The sequence below is a fragment of the Rattus norvegicus genome, chromosome 14, assembly GCF_036323735.1.
Source record: "Rattus norvegicus strain BN/NHsdMcwi chromosome 14, GRCr8, whole genome shotgun sequence".
In the NCBI taxonomy this organism is placed as follows: Eukaryota; Metazoa; Chordata; class Mammalia; order Rodentia; family Muridae; genus Rattus; species Rattus norvegicus.
In genome coordinates this window covers 11,320,975-11,341,220 of record NC_086032.1, presented here as the reverse complement: position 1 = coordinate 11,341,220, position 20,246 = coordinate 11,320,975, and the positions used below count along the sequence as shown (strand labels likewise).

Sequence of the window (20,246 nt, the reverse complement as noted above, 5' to 3'; positions counted from 1 at the left end):
CTGGGTCCCACTCACAGTCCTCTGAGTTCCAAAGGACTTCAGCCAGTTCTCTAACGCTGCTCTCTGCAGCACGCACATTTTGGCCCCTAGGCTACTGTCCTTCGTAGGCATCCCATGGTATTGGCATCTCCAAGATACTGGGGTCTGCCCTGCTACTGGGCTACACCTTCCCCAACTGCCTCTTCTGGGATCTCTTCAGGGTCTCGGAACCTGTCACATGGTACCAAACCTCACCTTCTCTCCTTGACCCCCTCAGTCCTGGGGCTTCAACTTCAACTGAGGCTGTCCAGGCACCAGTGGCCTGTCCGGTCCTCTCATCATGCAGCCTCTCCATTCTGATCCTCAAAATATCTGGATGGCTGCCTTGAAAGTTAAAACTAAACATTGTCATAACAATGTTAACAACCTTTATGGCTTGCTATAAATTCCCATTCTTGAGAACGTTTTTTTCCCCAAAGAAAATATAATTATGGCAGCTAAAATTTTATATTGACAAGATGCTATTACAGCAGGTGACAGTTTCTTGTTTTTGTTTGGTTTTGCATATAATTAAGACTACAGGGTACCTATAGAGGCATTACAGGTATGGCTGCTCTGTCACATGTGCATCAGTAGGTGGCGAAGAGGAGAGAGGCTACATCTAAGCTCAATGTTCTGACCTATAAACATTTGAATAATTAGTGTCCCATCGTTCCCTGAAGATTGCAAGCGCCAAGGGGCCTGGATAGCAAGCCTGAGACCACAACCATTGGGACATGGGCCTCCGGGGGATGGAGTGGCAGACCGTGATGAGATGACCCCTTCCCAGGTGCACCAGCAGGGCATAGCACTCCTAAGACCACTGCTGAGATGACCCCAGATACTCAGAGAGCCCAGGGCCTACGGAAAGCAAGTAAATGGTGGAGAAATGGAAGAGAAAGAGAAACAGAAGGATGTGGGCACAAGGAAGAGAGGCAGAACCGGAGACTGGAGGATAGTGAGATTACGGAGGGTCTGGCCAGTGCTGCCACTGGGGGCCACGTCTGGGTCATGGAGATCCTACAATTATGGATCTGTAGGACCAGCTCCTCCATTCACTACAGCAGTTCATAGATAGGGTAGATGTTGGGGTTGTCCTCAATCTGGGCATGAGTGCTATCTGAGCTGGTCAGTTCACTGGCCCTCCTGCTCTCTGATCCACAGGTGTCTCACAAGCAACCCCCGACACCAGCACCGTCTCTACCCTGCTGCCTAGCTGAGCTGCAGGGCCTGCCCTTCCAAGTGTTGCAGCCAGTGAGGGACATGGTCAGTTCTCCGATTCATGACCCCAGGGTCAGCTCTCCTGCCAACATCATAGATGATGAAGGACGAGGGAAGGAAACATGGTATAACTCTCATCTGCACCATCACCCAGCAGACAAGAGACAGGGCTGGCTCTCCCATGCTCACATCCTCAGGATTGGTTCACAGTCAACCCCTGCATCTAAAGCCAGCTTTACTGTGCTACCTAGGCCAGTCACAGGGACTGCTCTCCTAAGTGCTGCAGCAAGTGAGGGACAGGGTCAGCTCTACTACTCTGATGATCCTGGGACCTGCTCTCCTGCTGCCTGCCATATGTGACAAGGGGGTGGCGTGGGGTGTCACCTCTCCCTGGTGATGATCCAGTGAGTGCTGTTGCCAACTTCTTGCTTGGGTTAACCCTTTTACTTGTCAGTTCCACTATGGGTAAATTTAAGACACTACTGTGTCACCATATATGGCTTGAAGACACAATTAAAAGAGTGCATGATCTACTTCATAAATGCTTATTAATTTTGTTAATGTTCAAAAAGTCTACCTAAGCTTCAGCTAGAGTAAAGGAATCTTGTCTGGGGTGTTGATCTTGAGGTTGAAGATGCATGTGACAAACCACGCTTTTTATGATTTGCAATGATTGGATCATGGAAATACTCAGAAATGCACTCACATTGCATTTAGAGATTGGATTGTGGTTTTGGAAGATAGCATCATGAACTTACAGTACTCTTTAATTGTTTCATTATATTTTGATTGACAAAGGGCTCACTTAGTGTTTGCCAGACTAAGTAGAATTTGCTGAAATGTAAAACATGTGACCCTTTGTCTAATGTGAAATAAACAATTTGGACCTAGTGAAATAAACATGATAGTATGCAGTTCACTTAGGTCATTATAAATCATTTTCATTCTACCTCCCAGAGGAATCCAATAAAAGGAATTAAGTATATGATACAATGTCTAATCCAAATTGTACTTTTGTTAATATATGCAGTATATCCTGGTCTAGCCTCATGATGTGGTCTAATTTATCTGTAATCCATAAAGTTCTGTGACTTAAAATTATAAAGTATAAAATTACCATTAGTGTTGCTTATAGATTTTATTTTTAGTGTGTAATGCCTGAGGTCCTTTAGTTCTTGGTTATACTGAATTTAATGGAAGTAGAATCAAGCTGAAGACAGTTTCCACGGACTCTGTCAGTGAAGTGGTCCTCAGTGAAGTGGTCCTCTGAGGGCTGCAGAATGAAATCTCCCTGTGAGTTAAGGATCTAGAATCTGTAACTTTTCTCTTTTTCTTCCTGATGTAAACAGCTGTTCTAGAGTATGAAGCTAATTGCAGTCTCTTACTTTGGCTCCTTTATTGTTAACTGAAATTATTAATGAAGAAAATAGTTAAAAACTTAAATTGTGTGAAAATGTGCCATTTTATAAAACTCCATTGTGAATTCCACAAAACAAAGGTGCCTGCAGTCTGGCCTCTGCAGCCTGGCCTCTGCAGTCTGGCCTCTGCAGTCTGGCCTCTGCAGTCTGGCCTCCGCAGTCTGGCCTCCGCAGTCTGGCCTCTGCAGTCTGGCCTCCGCAGTCTGGCCTCTGTAGTCTGGCCTCCGCAGTCTGGCCTCCGCAGCCTGGCCTCTGCAGCCTGGCCTCTGCAGCCTGGCCTCTGCAGCCTGGCCTCTGCAGTCTGGCCTCTGCAGTCTGGCCTCCGCAGTCTGGCCTCTGCAGCCTGGCCTCTGCAGTCTGGCCTCCGCAGTCTGGCCTCCGCAGCCTGGCCTCCGCAGTCTGGCCTCTGCAGTCTGGCCTCTGCAGCCTGGCCTCTGCAGTCTGGCCTCTGCAGCCTGGCCTCTGCAGTCTGGCCTCTGCAGTCTGGCCTCTGCAGCCTGGCCTCTGCAGTCTGGCCTCTGCAGCCTGGCCTCTGCAGTCTGGCCTCTGCAGTCTGGCCTCCACTGTCTGGCCTCCGCAGTGGTCATGATCTAGCGATGGCACAGCCCCTGCTAGAACTGCTTGCACGTTTCTATGAACTCTGAAGTGCTGCCGTCTCCTCATTTTCTCTAACTTATTCTTGTACGCGAGATTAATGAGTGAAACAAATACATAGTCAACAGATTATCTTCTTGTTTTCTAACGTCTAGTTATCTTCCTATATTCGTCTCCATTTTTTCTGGATAATGCAACTGGAGCTTGATAGAAACGAGTGTGGGTGACACGTGTTAGCGTTGAATATAGTGGCAAGCACTCATCTGCGACATACAGAATTGTAGAAGTCTTGATCTCATTGAATTTCATTCCTTTAGGACACCATACTACTTATGGCCCATTGATAATTTTGAAATTACACATTCAATAGTAATAAAAATGACATTGCCTAGAAGGATTGTCACATATACTCACTAGTAGCTAAACCACGAGAAGTAAATCTTATCAGCACTCTTCGTCCAATTAACTACAAACCCCATGCTATTCTCAAAATGGCAAGTCTTTCGAGGACGGTAGTCATATAACCATGATACTAACATTTCTCAAAAGGTTCAAGAAATAAAGGCATAATAGCAAATGCCTCTAATTTCAGCTACGTAGGAGTCAGAGAGAGTAAGACCAGAAGTTGAAAGGCAAGTAGGTGACTTAGCAGAACTCTGTTTCAAAATAAGAATAAAAAGAGCTGAGAATATAGTGCAGTGGTAGAGTATATGCACATGCATCCTGGAAAGTCTTGGCATTGGTCAGTTCTTACTGTAGATACATGATGGATGGATGGATGGATGGATGGATGGATGGATGGATGGATACACAGACAGACAGACAAGACAGACAGGTAGTGTGGTGTTTGAATAGATATGGTCCCCGCAGACTCACGTATTTGGATGCTTGATTATCGGGAGCAGCACTATAGGGGCATGGCTTTGTCGGGGTGACTGTGGCTTTGTTGGGGGAAGTATTCCACTGGAGGGACAGCTTTGATATCTCCTATGTTTAGGCTTCGCCCAGTGTGGTACACAGTCTCATTCTGCTGCCTTCTGATCAAAATGTAGAACTTTCGGTTCCTTCTCCAGCATCATGCCTACCTGGGTGCTGCCATGCTCCCCATATGATAAGTGCCTAACCCTCTGAAACCATGAGCCAACCCCAAGGAAATGCTTTCTTTATGTGAGTTGCCATGGTCATGGTGTCTTCACAAGAATAAAACCCTAACTCAGACAGACAGACAGGAAGAAATCGGGCTCACATTCTGAAATTTCGTTCCTTCAGAGGTACAGATAGGAATGAGGGAAGAAGAGAAGTAGCATTTGCTGACAGAGTTGATCAGCTGCCTTATCCTTCACATGTCCTTGACCTTAATATGGAATTTAATCTCTTGTTAGATGTCATAGCTGGGCTAGTCCCAAAATTTCCTGTCTGGCATTAAAATTCTTTCTGTAAGTGAATGAAGCATTTCATACAAAATGACTTGGAAACTTTTTGATTGACCTGAGACTTACTTGTCAAAGGAAAGCAAGAAAAGAGGTTACAAATGGAAAATTTGAAGGGAAAAATCTGTTCTCAAGATTTAGCATTAAGCTTCATATTTGTTCGTAAATAGTCAAATGTTACTCCCTAGTGGCTGCAGAGGTATCAGGGTTTGACCAAACTCACTTAGAACAGTCTCGTTGTATTGTAACTTAGGCTGAAGTAAGTTAAGAGAGATGCATGAAATGGTTCAGTAGAAAAGATTGCTCGACATCAGTAGATTCTGGCGAACTGTGCTTCTGATTACGTAACACCATCTACGCAATGTGCTAAAACAACAGGCAGGCAGGCATGGCTGCCGCACCCTGTCAGCCTGCTCTTCAGTGCAGAAACTATCAGGTAACCCAGAGACGTGACTATTCATTTTCGTAGGAAAGTTAAAATATCTTCATACGTTATTTATTTATAGAGAAAGTATTCCTACTGTCTAGCAGGCACAGATAATTAAGCACAGGCATATATTGCAAAAGTAGAAAATTTAATAGCCTCCTAACGATAATGAAGAGTGTGGTCATCCACAGATAGTACAGTTGGCTATGTCATAAATTACTTGTTTGTTCTGTAAAGATCAGGTACCTGAAACCTGCTGTATTCATTAAAAAGTAAAATGCTGAAAGGTCTCCGAAACAGATCATACCCTCTCAATTGCTCCTCAAAGAAATAAGGGGGGAAATGCCATTGTCAGCAAGATGTGTGGGTGTAATTGAATGTACAGTCAAAAGGAGAGGTGATGGACATGTGTTTCCCCTCCCCTGAAAATGCCCTTGCTTTGGAAAGAAATGGCTGTCAGTGACTGTGCCTTCCCTTGACAAATCATACTGTGCTCCACAATGGCAGCTTTGTCTCTGGTCTGTGGACCTAGGACATTCCCCACTGATGGGACCTTCTCCTATCCAGGTAACAAGAAAGTGGTCAGTCATGCAATCAGAAGATCAAGTTTAAAGTCAAAATTAAAGAAGGACTCCCAGCACTATAACATTTCGTGTCATGTAAAGCTCTCATCAGCCAGGCCAGCTCAAATGTCATACATATGCAAATGAGACCCCAAGGTTGATGTGAAAGGTATATGCTTGGTAAGGTAGCTCGTTCCACAGAACAGAGAAGGACAGAAATGCCAGAACAAGACTAATAGTGACGTAATAATGGATGCCAGGTAACCTCTACATGTCCTCTAAAAACATGAGTTCCAGAAGTTCAACTAAAGGTCACAGTGTCTTACTCTGTCGGACCTCCCTGGACAAGCCACTTTTAAAGTGTATAATAAGCCCCCTTTATTTCTTTTGAATTACAAGGTTGACTGTGTCTAATTTAAAAAACCATTGTTTATAACAATGATTTAAAAAACAATTAATGTATACTGAGTAAATGTGAGGAAATTTTGGTATGCTTATAATTCAGGGGCTGAGCCTCAGCAAATCTCTTTTGTACTGACAGATTAGGGCGCCAAAGGAAAAGAGGCATGTTACCAAATCCGTGCAGCAAACTGTGATCAAGCCTAGCTAGAAACAACCGCCATCAGTCTCTTGTCACTGGCTTCTTGTCTGGGCCAGCCTGATTCACACACACACACACACACACACACACACACACACACACACACACACACACACACACCATACACATACACACACACAGAACCTTCCAAGAACTTTTTAATTCACTTTAAGTGTTCTGTTGAAAGGAGTTAATTTAGAACAGCGTTCCAACGAAGGAAATCCCTGAGACATTCAATGATTATAATTCAGGCATTTCAATGCTATAAACTTTGAGTCCAATTTAGCCGTTTCAGGTTTTGTCATAGATCTCTCTATAAAGACAGAGGTTGATTTGAAATTTGCAAGCAAATGAAGTAATCTCACTTCAAAGAGAGATGAGAAGAGACTTTGTGAATCAGAAACAATGGGACTAACCAGTTGGAATGTTTAAAACACTTGCCTTGACTGGAGGGCATGAAGACAGCATTGTAGTTCACATTGTCCCTGGCAGATGAAGTCTATAGCTTCTGGATTACCAAAATGAGCCCATTTCCAGATGGAAAAGTTTATTCTTCTCCCATAGTTTCTATTGCATTTGAGGTCCAGTGAGGAAATCACTATGAATGCATGACTTCGTGTGTATAAAGACGGATTTAGGTGGTGGAAGCTTTGCATTCCAAGTGAAATGGCTTTTTGGAGGTAGATTCTCATGAGTCGTTAGAAATAGGTGTCAAGACCTGTAGAGGGCTAATGGTAGGTCCTGTGGGCCCCAGACAGTTCTGCATGTGAGGTGACTTAAAAAGGATGATTTGGGTTTTGGTTTATGGTTCCCAACGTGGTCCCTCACTAAGGAAACTTTACAAAACCATTTCCTAGCCTCTTATATCAACAGGGGAAAACAGACGAAGCATGATTCCACTTATATGAGGTAGCCTTGTGATGAGTGAGGAAAAGGAAGGGGGAGTTACGGGTTAATGCACAGATTTCCAGTACAGGATGATGAGAGCACTGTGGAGATGGCCAAAATACGGTGATGGCGGCAAATAGCGTGGGAAGTCCTTAATGCCATGCGACTTGACACCGAAGTATGCTAAGCTTACATCGTGACTCTTTTATCACACTAAGAACCAAGACAGAATAACACACAAACAAAAAAGATAGAAAGAAGAAAAACCAGTGGACCAGACATGAGATCCTTCTGGTTCAGTATGTTGTGTAACTACCTTATAGCCATGTCCATTAAGCCTGCTTGATTTGTAGGGAGCTGTGGGGGTGATAAGTCCACAGCGGTGTAGGGAATTCCGTGGGTGTGTAAGGACTGGCAGGAAATGCAAACTGGAGCAGAAGCCTGTGAGAGGCTGTTCCCACGATGGCTTGGCTTCCCTGGCTGAATGTTTCCCCTTCTCCCTTCAGTGCTCACCTGCGTCCAGGTGCACCTCTCTCGGGACCTGACACCAGTCAGTCTACACAAACACGACAGTTCTCAACAGAGTCCCTTTGTTTACTTGTCTGAATAACAGCTCCAAGTCCTCCTCACGTACATTCTTCAGTGTGTGGTGAGGAATTCACACCATCATGTCTCAGGGTTAGTCCTGGGAATTTCATAATTCCTGGAAATGGAACCCAGTGGTGACATTAGATATCACCTGTAGTACTCACTGGAATTCCTTGACTCTAGTCTATTTTTGTTCTGTGTGTATTTTATGGTTATTTCTCCCTCTTGTGTGTACACTGCTCATGGTCTGTCTCAGAGGGTTACTCGAGATTAATTAGTGTCCCCTGTGGATAGGAAATGACAACATCTGCAGTTTATCATGGGAAAACATATCAATTTACTTTGCTCAATCAAATCCAGATGAAAATATTGCATATTTTAGTGCAAGTGTTAAAGGAATAAATTAAGAAAATTCCATGTCCCTGAATTAGTCTAGATAATAATATCACTCTCGGTATAGATTTTAATATATTATATTCCACGAGTTAAAGTAATTTTATTATTTGAATTAGTTATCTTGGACATCCAACAATCAGAAAGTGGTTGAGCAATTATAATATATCAGGATTTGGAAAACTATGAGTTATCTAACTATATCTATTACATTCTAGAAATTAATCATATACTGTCCAGTGAGGACTGCTGGTGATACACTAATGTGCCCACTGCGGGTCTTAGTTTTATACAACCAAACGAAACCTGTGTGCTGTGAATGGTCCATTACTACGATTTAATATAATTTAGAAATGTCTATGATGAGTTAAGTGCACTTGTTGGTGGGCCCGAGTGAAATTACTATGCAAGGGTTATTATCTCTATTTTTATAGTTATTTCCACTGCCCCATTGGTGATAATGAATACACATAGTTACTTCATATTAAAAACTAAAGAATAAATGAGTTTAGACTCGAGACTCAATTACTCTCCTTAGTGATTCTTCCCAATAAAAAGGATAATCTTTTATCTGACTATGCATTTTCTTCACTATTCCTAGGGCTCTTTTTCCTCTGCCTGATTCCTCACATAATTTCAGATGTGTTGGTAACAGCAGTAGGGGAAGCAGGCACTTGTCATAAGCATTTTATGAAGATAGGTTAGATGGGAAGAACGCTGAAGGCATTCCAGTTCTTGTTCCTTGAGTGTATTTGAAATGGTATTTGAAAATTTTTAAGCTCCAAACAGCTGCTTTCTCTGTAATGGTTCAATGTGTGACTCGGGGCTCATTGCCCAGCTTCACAAGGCAATAGTTTCAGGCTTCAATATGAAATGAATTAATTTTTGAACGTAATTCATTCGATGAAAAAAAGGAAGAAAGAATGTTAAATGCAGATTATTTCTCTCTTCAGTAGCAATCGTGAGTTTGCTTTGCTCTCTCCCCTCAGTTGTAATGCTCGCCATGCTTCAGAAACGCTGCCTCTCCTTCCATGGTTTCAGAGAGATCTGATTAATAAGATCCTTTTTATTTTTTTCCTGTATCGATTCACAGCAAGCCTCGGTAAAGCAAAATTCCTGGTCTTTCTTTTCCACCACTCCCTTCCGACATCTGCCACCTCAGTGAATGGTATAATCACTCCCCCAGATGTGCTAGGCTAATTCTGTTTCCAGCAGTGCACTCTCACCCCCATGGTTTGTGCTGTCTTCTATCAGGCCTTTTTTGTTTGTTTGTTTGTTTGTTTGTAGTTTGTTTGCTTGTTTTTTTTTTTTTTTTACCTCCAGTCCCTTCTCCCAGTCTGTTCTTTGGAAAGTCATAAAATCAACCTCATCACTACTTTAAATTTTATCTTCATTTCTCATTTGTCTTAGCATAATACCTCCAGGAGCACCCTAAGCTGGGCAGCCTCTCCCCTATGCCTGGGCTTTGGCACACACATCTCCAATTTGGGATTGGCTTATCCCTACTTTCTTGTTTCATCACTGTATCAATTGCTAAACCTTAAGATCTTAGTTCCAGTATTTTTTCAGGAAAACCTTTTCAGACTAGACAAATTTGCTTTTAGTTCTTATTGTACCAAATACTTCTCCTTAGTTATTGCAATAAATAAAAATAAACATTTGTTCTTTGTAGTGACAATACTGGAATTTTGGTTCCTCCAAACCCACAGGAATGTTATCAATATGTCTTTGTCCTGGGTGTGGGGATGGGCGGCTCTGCACTGCCTGCAGTAGCTGATTATGCCTCACCCTGTGCTCTAGCAGAGGAGCAGTTTTGCCAGCTGCACACAGACAGTTTTTGAGACTGCGTGACATTTGGAATTCTGGGAACTTTTCAGAATGAATGTAAATGCTAATAAAGCCCAGCGAGGTGGAGTTGTTGGCTGTTGGATGTTGGCTGTTTATGGAGTTTGGTTGTGGTTTGTTAGTAGTTGTGCTCAAAGAAAAAACAAAGGTAAAGAAGTTAGATTCATAGATCTTTCTCTCTCCTGCCCTCTCTCCTCTCTGGTAATGGGTAGGGGTGAAACCCGGGATTGCAGGTGGGGATAAAGGATGGGAAAAAGAAGAGCCTACAAGGTAAGGAAGAGCAGCTACAATTTCTATGAGTTGATTTTTCTCTGTTGTATAGCAGAAATACAACTAGTTCATCCTTGTATTTGTAGTGATTGTAGCCAAGAATACTCTAAGGGTTTGATACATATAAATAGATGAAGAGATCGATGCTCATGGAGATTCTAAAGTTTATTAATATTCTTTTGATAATTTGCCATTTGATTACATTCACCTTATCAAATTGAGAAAAGTGGTCACTCAGATACTTAGATTAATAATTAAAGTAATAATGTAAGGATGAATGTTGACCTTCTTCGAGATGAAGCATTTGACATTGACCACTCATGCCTGTCAGTTCTCTAGTCTTTAATTATGTATATTTCTATCTATGTTGTCATAGACAATTTTATATACATCTTCATAATCATCTCTGTATGCTGATGTATAAATGCTACTTTGTTTTGATAATTTGTTATTTTAAAAATATGTTTCTGAGTCTCACTGTAGGAAAGTGACATAAAATTCAAAACTGAACCCAAAATCAAGTCTCTTATTTCCTGAGAGGCAGACTGCACGTGTAAAAGACATCATTATCAGACACATGTGGAGCCTTCTGAAATTATCCATTTATTGACAATAATTTGTCCTGGTCTTTTGCTGCATTAATAGAATGCCATGAATGGGTAAGCTAAACAATTTTTATTTGGCACAGTTCTCAAAGACGTGAATCTGACATCAGTGTGCCAGTGTGGGTGGCTCTTAGAGAGAATGTCTCAAATGACTGGCTTCCATTGTGTCGCCAAAGAACAGGGGGATTCCTTGTAAGGATATTAATCCTATCCTGGGGCCAAACCCTGTGTCTTTAGCTAATTATCTCTCAAAGACCCTAGTACCAAGTATCAGCTTAGCCTTTCAATATATAAATTTTTAGGGAAGAAACATTTCATCTATAGCATGTACAGAAAGCACACACACACACACACACACACACAAATACATTCATTTTTGAAAATTAATAATGCTTTTCATATGACATAAAATATTCCATATTTCTCCCTATGCACCAAGTTAATCATTTTTATGGTTTCATTATATGGCTGTATGATCATTTGTACCTACTGGTGGTGACACGAAATTGGTTGTAAATATGTCCCTTTATACTATGAGTACATAACCATTGTATACATTTCTACAGAAGAAATTGAACAAAGGAATTTTCATCTTTTAAATATTGTAAGAGATTGTGAAACTGTTTTCATGGAAGTCGAGAGTAAGAGCCCTGAAAGGGGTCACTAATTTCTATGGTAACATGTGGTACTCCAGGTTGGGGCCCCTAGAATTTCTGGTAACAATTTGCAGAAGATGCGAATTTAGGATTTTAATTTGGCTGTCATATGACTTGGAGGCTAAAGAAACCCTAGCAGCTAGTGGGGAAGTTGCTGCATCCCACGTTAGTTGTAAGGTCAGGAAGAGGTGCTTGGTTCTGTCACGTGCGTTCTTTCTTACGTGTTGTACTTTCCATGGTCTCTGTGACTCAGGGTCAAGGGCCCCTTGTGCAATTTCTCATAAACAGGAACAGGTGAAGCTAGGACAAATGGTTAGTGCAAATGTGTGCACAAAAGGTTTCCTCAGAACCTGTGTGTGCTCACTGTGGCTGGAGTGCTAGTGATTTCTCTGTTAAGTGGCCAGAATTAGCTGGACCTTGACACGCATGCTTCTTTAAACGTTTAGCTTTCAAGACACAGCTTTTGAACACACTATTTACTGCGAAGGCAGCACCCTTCCTAAACGTGGTGGCGTCTTTGAACCCCAAGTTAATGAAAATGGAGGAGTTTAACTGCCAAACCACAACAGTGCCTCCAGTGTCTGTCATCTTGCTTTGAGCTGGTGCAAAGGCATGTGTTTTGCATCTGTATTAGAGAGGTTAGCCTGGACATTCCTTCATCCCATGCAATATTTGTTAAATAAAAGGAAAAGAGAGAGGCAGGCATGCTTCACCCAGATGTGATATTTAGTCAGCTTGGACATTCTTATCCTTGCTTTTCTTGTCACCAGGACTGGCCTCCTGCATCCAATTAAAATCGATGATTGCTGGTGACTTATTATCCAGATTCCTAATCAGTTAATTACCATGGACCTACTGTGCAGAACAAGAGCGGTACATTACATTCGATGGAAGCTTTGCTCTCTGTTTCATGATCACAAAATCCCATTTAATAACTGCTCCTCCACGAGCCACGGGCGTTTGTAAATATTTTTAAAGGGTAAGAAAATCCCCAAATCTCTTTTCAACTTTTATGAGAAGACAAGGTCATGTGTCAAAACCTGATCATATTTACTTTTGCAAACCAACACACATTTGTTCTTCTTGGTAGAAACCACTGTCTTCTCTCAGTCCAGCTTCAGTCTATAGGAAGTCTCCGTGGGACTTTGTTCTTTCTACCTCCCACTTTCCTTTTCTCAAAACTTCTCGTTGTCCTCTTGTCCCTTGTCCCCTTTTCTCACTTTTCTTCTTTCTTTAAAACATAAATTATGTCTACTTCTATCAATCAAATATCAATGCAAAACTTGTTGAAATTGATTAGAATTTATATTTTATTCTCTAATATGATACCACTAGGGTGGTTTTGAACTATATGGAATCAAAGGGAAAATTTGAACAGATTACCTCAGTTACCAATTCTTTAAAAAATGAATCAGAAAATGTGTGGGCATGTGCATGTGCGTGCGTGCCTCTGTGTGTGTGTGTGTGTGTGTGTGTGTGTGTGTGTGTGTGTGTGTGTGTGTGTGTATTTAGTTGAAGAAAAATGGTAAGAACAAAGTTTGCTTTCAAGGATTATGAACGTTGCTTCCTAAAGTGATACAAACATGTAATAAATTACATTGAGTACAAGATTTTGGTTTCAGTGTCCAGTTTACAAAGGCTGATCTTCAAACCATGACATAGATAGTCAGTCTATAAAGTATTATTTTAAAAATTTAAATATGTGTTGCAAAACAATTTTGCATTTGTGAAGAAGAGATATTTATTCTTGGAGAAGTTAGACCATTAAGTAAACTTTCTCTTTTAATTGCTGTGCTGTGCACATGGTTGATGGACTCAGTGTTTTTTACCAAATGGATAAACTGTATCTTTGTGCTAACATAATATGAATAGGAAAATTCACTTCTGTCCATTTTCCTTTATGTAAATTTTTTGAAAAAATAGATTGTATTATAAACCACTGAATCTAAACTTAGAGTTTATATATTTTAGACTGTATACATTCTAAGATTCTATACATTTTAATGTATAATATGTGTATAAAATTTGTAAATATCCAACTTCCTTTTGAGTATGCAGATATATGTGTCTAGCTGAGCAATTTGACATATATCTAAATATATAAATAAAGATACACATATTAATATTTCTCAAGTAAGCTTTACTTGTAGAAATATATAAACAAATGTTTAGAGTCTGCTACTGAGTAATACATGTTCCATAAAGGAGATAATCATTTCATTATGCTTCTGGACCTTGTGCCATTTGTTACAAATTGGGAAAACCAGTAAGTACTTATTAAATTAGTCAATGGCCGTCTTTCCGTACTTTCAAAGAGCTCAATCAGTCACATCTCAGACACATTTGTTCGGCCCATGCTTTTGTAACCAGAGTTAAAAACAGAAACAACAATTTTTTTTAACATCAATTTAAGTCTTTTATTTCCTAAGTTTGATTTTGACATCAGTTAACAAGCAATATTTTAATAACAAGTCTTAAGATGATATCTTACAATTTTAAAGTTATTTAAGTTTATTCTACATTTTGTATTTATAAGAGAAAGTCAAATACTTTCAAATGATAAATTTGTAAGTAATTCTAGAAACCCATACTCAGTGGCTTGCTGACCTATGAAGTGGTTCGTGATTTCTGAATCTTAGTTTCTGATGTCCATGTCATAGAGGCTTACACTGAGTGATGCACGCTTCCCATCCATGTGCTCTGACTTCCTGCCATCAGCTTGCATGCTCAAGAGACATTTGTATTTGTATTCAATGTTTTCCTGTAATAGATGCACTTGTTACTTTTCTATTAAGGTTCAGGCTTAATTATTCATATGAATGAATCAGATATGTAATGAGTTATGTAAGTAGATGAATAGATGCCAATTGAATATTAGAAAATGTTTTATTAGAATTGTGATTGCATTGGGTGGAGGGACAAAAATTGTACATATCTCGATAAATTATACATTTACATATACATATATGTAAATGTATATACAAATATACACATCTCGATTAAGTCATTTCTGATTCGCTAATTATATACCACAAGGAAACAAGGGTAGATTTCATTTTTTATTTATAGACTGCAGTTTGTGTAAAGCAGATAATGAATTCAGAAGAATGGTCATTCTTTAATATGCTTAAAACAAGGTCATAGCCATCATGTAAAAAATGCAACTTCAATTACATTTGCTTGTGTTACATAAACCATTGTTTATAGATACTTTAAGGTCCTCTCTTTGACTGTTTTTATAAGAACGTGACTCAGCAAAGTCTAGTTTTGTCTGGCTTAGCAATCATTAATGCTTTGGGACGATGCAGTTAAAAAGTACTAGGACTGAAAAACAATATTTTAAAATCCTTTTATCATTCCTTACTTTACTGTCTGAGCAGTTATTTTTTTTGCCTTGCTATTATACAATGTAGGAAAACTTCATACCTAAGGAAAAGAGTAAAATAGTACAGTTGGTCACCAAGAAGACAATTATTCTGATATCCTAATTTCAAATGTCTTATATAGTATCTCAATTTTTTACCTTTTTAAAATTAATAAAGATGAACCTATCCAAAAACTTTCAAGATGTATTTTATTATATTGAGGACCTACACAAATATTCGTCTTTAAATAATTACATTATCAAAAATGCTTCAGTTTTTCTAATTGAGGACATATAAAAGTGATAATGACTTTTCCTTAAGCTTGAAAAAACAATATTAAAGATGCCCCCTATACAATATATGACTATATGTGGTGAGCTCAGTTCCCACTAAGTGGCTGAAGGACACCCCACCAAGAAACTGATGCTTAAGGGGCTAAGACTACAGACCAGCCAAGCCTGTGCAGTCCTGAGGACCTGAGTTCAATCCTCAGTCCATACATGAAGGATGGACACTGCGCTATGCCCTGGAAATCCTAACACTAGGGAAATGGACACTGGAGGATTCATGGGTGTTGTTAGCCAGGGTAGCCAAGGGTGTGAGCCCCAGGGAGAGCTAGAGAACCTATTCCCTGGCAAGTACAGCAGAGGGCAACTGAGGAGGATGGTTGATGTTAACCTCTGACATCTATGCATGTGCACACATGTACACATACATGTATATAAGAAACTATCACTTAAATCTTACGCTATCCCCCCAAACAAACAAAAAACAAAAATGATGTGCTTTTTAACTGATGGCACTTGGGCAAGAAGAGTCTGTTTTCTGCAGGGATGAGAACACCGAGGGGTCAAGCTCCAGTAAGTAGATGGTTCCACATCCATTTACATGCAAGTAGCCCTAAATGGCCTTAGTGGGTTTTAGATTTTATTAGCACATGAAGTTGGAAGGGAAAAAGATAGAGAGGGATTGGAGGTGAGGGGATTGGAGGTGTCTCATATACTGAGACATTCTTTTAAGTAAAATTATTGTTGAGTTATGAGGTAAATTGTGAAGTTTATAATATACAAGTCATCACTCAGTGCTCCATTGGTCAGCCTCCCTTATTATCAAAATTCCACCACTGAGTTGGCCTTTAAAAAATCTTCGTCTAAGTTAAAAATTAGCTTTTTAGTTAAAAATCTAGAAACAATTCCTAAACAAAATATGAGAGTAAAGTAACAATTTCCTCTTACTGTATAGAAAATGTTTGCTCAAATTGTATTGTCATTAACAGGGGACTAAAACTGGATTTTAAAATATTTTTGAAGATGCTAAATTGTTGTCCTATGCCTCAATTTTATGTGCCTTTACGAAAAAAAATGTGTTTATTTGGCATTAGGGATTTTCTTCCAGGAATCATTGAAGAATGTGTTCATTTTAAAATGTACGTTCAATTTCATTCATAATATATTGGGAAGAAGAAGCTCAATGGTCATCTATCCAGGGCTGTACAGGCATTTGATTGGGAGGTTTACCTACTGTTTTTCAACTTTACATTTATTTATTTATTTCCTTACTTACTTTTGCACTCCAGATTTTATTCCCCTCCAGGTTCACCCTCCAACTGTTCCACATCTCATCCCTCCTCCCCTTCCCCTTCCCCTTCTCCCCATCCCTGTATCCAGGAGGATGTCCAACCACCCCATCCACCCCACCCATCCCATCAGGGCTTCCTAAACTTCCCTCTAAACTTCCCTCAGGGCTTCCTCCAGCCCTCAGGGCTTCAGTCCTTTTCCCCCACCCAATACCAGATCTTGTTCCTCTCTCCCCGACCCCTATTCCCTTTCCCTCCTCTGCCCCTCCCTCCCCCCTTGTGGTTGCTTTCTTCTCCCTCCCAAATGGGACTGAGGGATCCTCACTTGAGCCCTTCAGCTGACCTTTTGAGTTCTGTGGACTGTATCTTGGATATTCTGTCCTTTTTTTTTTTTTTTGGCTAATCTCTACTTATTAGTGAGAACACACCATGCATGTCCTTTTGGGTTTAAGTTACCTCACTCAGGATGATATTTTCTAGTTCCATCCACTTGCCTGCAAAACTCAGGATGTCCTTGTTCTTAATAGCTGAGTAGTACTCCATTGTGTAAATTAACCACATTTTCTGTATCCATGCTTCTGTTGTGGGACATCTGGGTTGTTTCCAGCTTCTGACTATCACAAATAAGGCCACTAGGAACACATGCCCTTGTGGCATGGTGGGGCATCTTTTGGGTATATTCCCAAGAGTGGTTTTCTGGGTCTTTAGGTAAGTCTACTTCCAATTATCTGATGAACCTCCAAATTGATTTCCAGAGTAGTTGTACCTATTTGCAGTCCCACCAGCAATGGAGGAGTGAAATTCCTAAACAGAACTCCAGTGGCTCACATTGTAAGATCAAGAATTGATAAATAGGACTTCATGAAACTGGAAAGCTTCTGTAAGGCAAAGGACATAGTCAATAGAACAAATCAGCAACCTACAGATTGGGGAAAAAAAATCTTCACTAACCCCACATCCGATAGAGGGCTAATATCCAAAATATATAAAGAACTCAAGAAACTAACCACAAACAACAACAACAAAAAAAAACCCCAAAAACAAAAATCCAATCAAAAAATTGGGTATAGAACTAAACAGAGAAGACCTGAGAAGCACCTAAAGAAATGTTCAAAGTCCTTAGTGATCAGAGAAATGCAAATCAAAACGAGATCCCAACTTACTCAATCAGAATGGCTAGGATCAAAACCTCAGATGACAACACATGTTGGTGAGGATGTGGAGAAAGAGGAACAAACACTCCTCCATCACCTACTTCTAAGTAAGCAAAACAACTACAAAATAGTTTCATGGTAGAGAAATAACTATATTATCTACATGGAATATGAAAATAAAAACCCTGTTCATCAAAATAAGTTAAAGTGATTAAGAAGGCCAGTATTTGCCAAGAATTAAACAGTTTAAACAGCTACAATTGTTACTTGTTAAATCAAGAACTTATAATTACTCTGTGACTTACAAAGGGCAGAAACATCAACTACAGCGACTGTGTCCAGTCATCCAGAAGAGTGAGACATACGGAACATTAGAATGTATGGAACATTAATCCTTCTACTTGAGAATGAAGCCAATTCACACATTTACAAATGTATGATTCTCTTTCATTACGGAGTAAGGGAGGCTTTGACACAATTTTAAAGCAGACGAATCTCCCCCATGAGAAAGACATTGCAATTACATTCAAACACAGAGGCCGCCAATGACTTCAGCAACTTCCAACTGGGGCTGTGTCTTGGGCTGTGTGTTCGCTTCAAGTGTGGCCCTTTGAAGCACAGGTGTTTTAATTTCCTCTTATTGAAAATAGTTTGTTTCTCACACAATATGTCCTAATTTCAGTTTCTCCTCCCTCTACCTCTACCCACCTCCCGTCCCATCCAGATGTATTCCCCTTCTCTCATTAGAAAATAAACAGGTTTCTATGGAATAACAATAAAATAAAATGTAATAAGATAAAACATAAACTAACACTTCATTAAGAAAAAAAGAAACCAGAAGCATAAGCACCCAAGGAAGGCACAGGAAGCAGAGACCCACTTGTGTGCACATTCAGAAATCCCATAAAAACACTAAACTGGAAGCAATAATACACATTCAAAGGATCTCTGGGGTAAAAGGAAAAAGAAATTAATATGTGAATGAAATGAAAATTTGAAAATATGATTCAAAAAGAGAAAAGGGAGACAAAAGGACGAACCCTGGCCTGGCCTTGTGAGACAAGGACCCTCTGAAAACACCACCCACTGAGTTAATTTTCTGTTGGCCATCCACTGCTGGGCCATCCTACCCTTAAGGATGGTTGTTATCCCCTGTGAGACTCCCTTGGAAGAAACTAAAATTTCATTCAAACGTGGCTATCAGTTGGAGATGGTTTCTGGCTTAGTCAGGGGAGGTATGTGCCCACATTTCCTTTAAGCTCTAGGGCTCTAACTGGTGCAGATCATGTGAACCACATGGACTGTTCCCTCTACACAGCCAAGATTTAAAAAGTGACTGAAGAATGTGAAAGGAGATTCTTGCAGACCCAAGAGATACCAGTTTTTGTGAAGTGAGTAGCTCAGCCAAGGTGTCTGCTAAGTGGACATTTTCCTTTAATCCCGTGAGGCCCTGAAAGTGTTTTAATGCAGCATCTGTGATGCACACTATAAGCACATCACACTTGGCTGTGTGTGATTGGTCCACTGTAAGCTTAGTGCTTCGAGTGTGTTCAAGAACTCTAGTTCAATTTTGTCTGCATAACGAATTCAAGGCAAGCCTAAATTTTATGAGACTCGGTCTCAAAATAACTAAAATAAAACTAAGCAAGGAAAAGAGAGATAGCCAGATATGGTGGCTTGTGCATGTGATGCAAGCACTTGTGAGACTGAAGACTGCTGGGAGATCAACCCTTCCCTCCTTGAGTTGTTGGCCAGGGAACTCTCAGAGGCCCCAAGACAGTGAAAACTAGTGGGATCATGCATGGATGTCTAGAAGAACTAGACAGTGTGGCCATATTGCTGAAGAGAACACACTCTAAGTAAAGAACTGGAGAACTGGAATCTTTCTCATTGTTGGCTACATTTCAGTGTTGGATGGCTTTATTCAGGCCATTGAGAGGGAAAAAGTCATCATCTCAGCTGGAGACCCTGTGTGCCAATAGTGAGTGACCTGGTGAGACACGTGTCCACTTGTGAAATACTATCATAAATTCTGGGCACTGCTCAATGAGTACATTTGCAACCTGCTCCACGGGTGAGAATTCATGCCTGGTACTTGAGAATTTTTGGGAGGGAACCCATTCCTGGTACTGTAGGAATTTGCCAGAAGTCCATAGCTTAGAAGGTCACAGATGTTAAGGAGGATTCTAGTACTGATCTGTGCTTTTTTCCAAATTGACATGAAGTTAAATTGTCTTAGTCAAAGAAGCCTCTTCACAACTAGACCATAGGTCAGGGTGCTGGGAAGAAGTGAGGGCTGAGTGCTTGCCCATGGAAGAGATGTCGGAAGGACTGATGGACTGATGGACTGAGAGGAACAGGGTGGGATACGTCTTCTGCCCATCCATTGCAATCATGAACACAGCAGTTATCTCTGCCCACCTGAGGCTAAGCAGTAGAAGGCGAAAACAGAAGTAAGGGAAGAATAGGGGGAAGGGCTCTATGAAGGGAAGAGATTAGCTGGGAAAGGGTGAGGTGACAAGAAAGGGGGAATGGGAAAGGCAGAGGGAGGTGAATGTGATCACAGTCACTACAGATGTGTATGCTACTACAAAATTTGATATCACAAATAAAGTGTTCTTATTTGATACTTTT

The 20,246-nt window shown here is 40.5% G+C and overlaps 1 protein-coding gene and 1 non-coding gene across 3 annotated transcripts in view; both read left to right on the top strand.

The window, feature by feature from the left end:
• Positions 1 to 20,246, top strand: part of Cfap299 (cilia and flagella associated protein 299) — a 485,668-nt gene that overhangs the window by 235,761 nt on the left and 229,661 nt on the right. The window lies entirely within an intron of this gene.
• Positions 562 to 693, top strand: LOC120096815 (small nucleolar RNA SNORA17). The gene has a single exon (XR_005493648.1). It is a non-coding gene; the product is annotated as a small nucleolar RNA SNORA17 (small nucleolar RNA).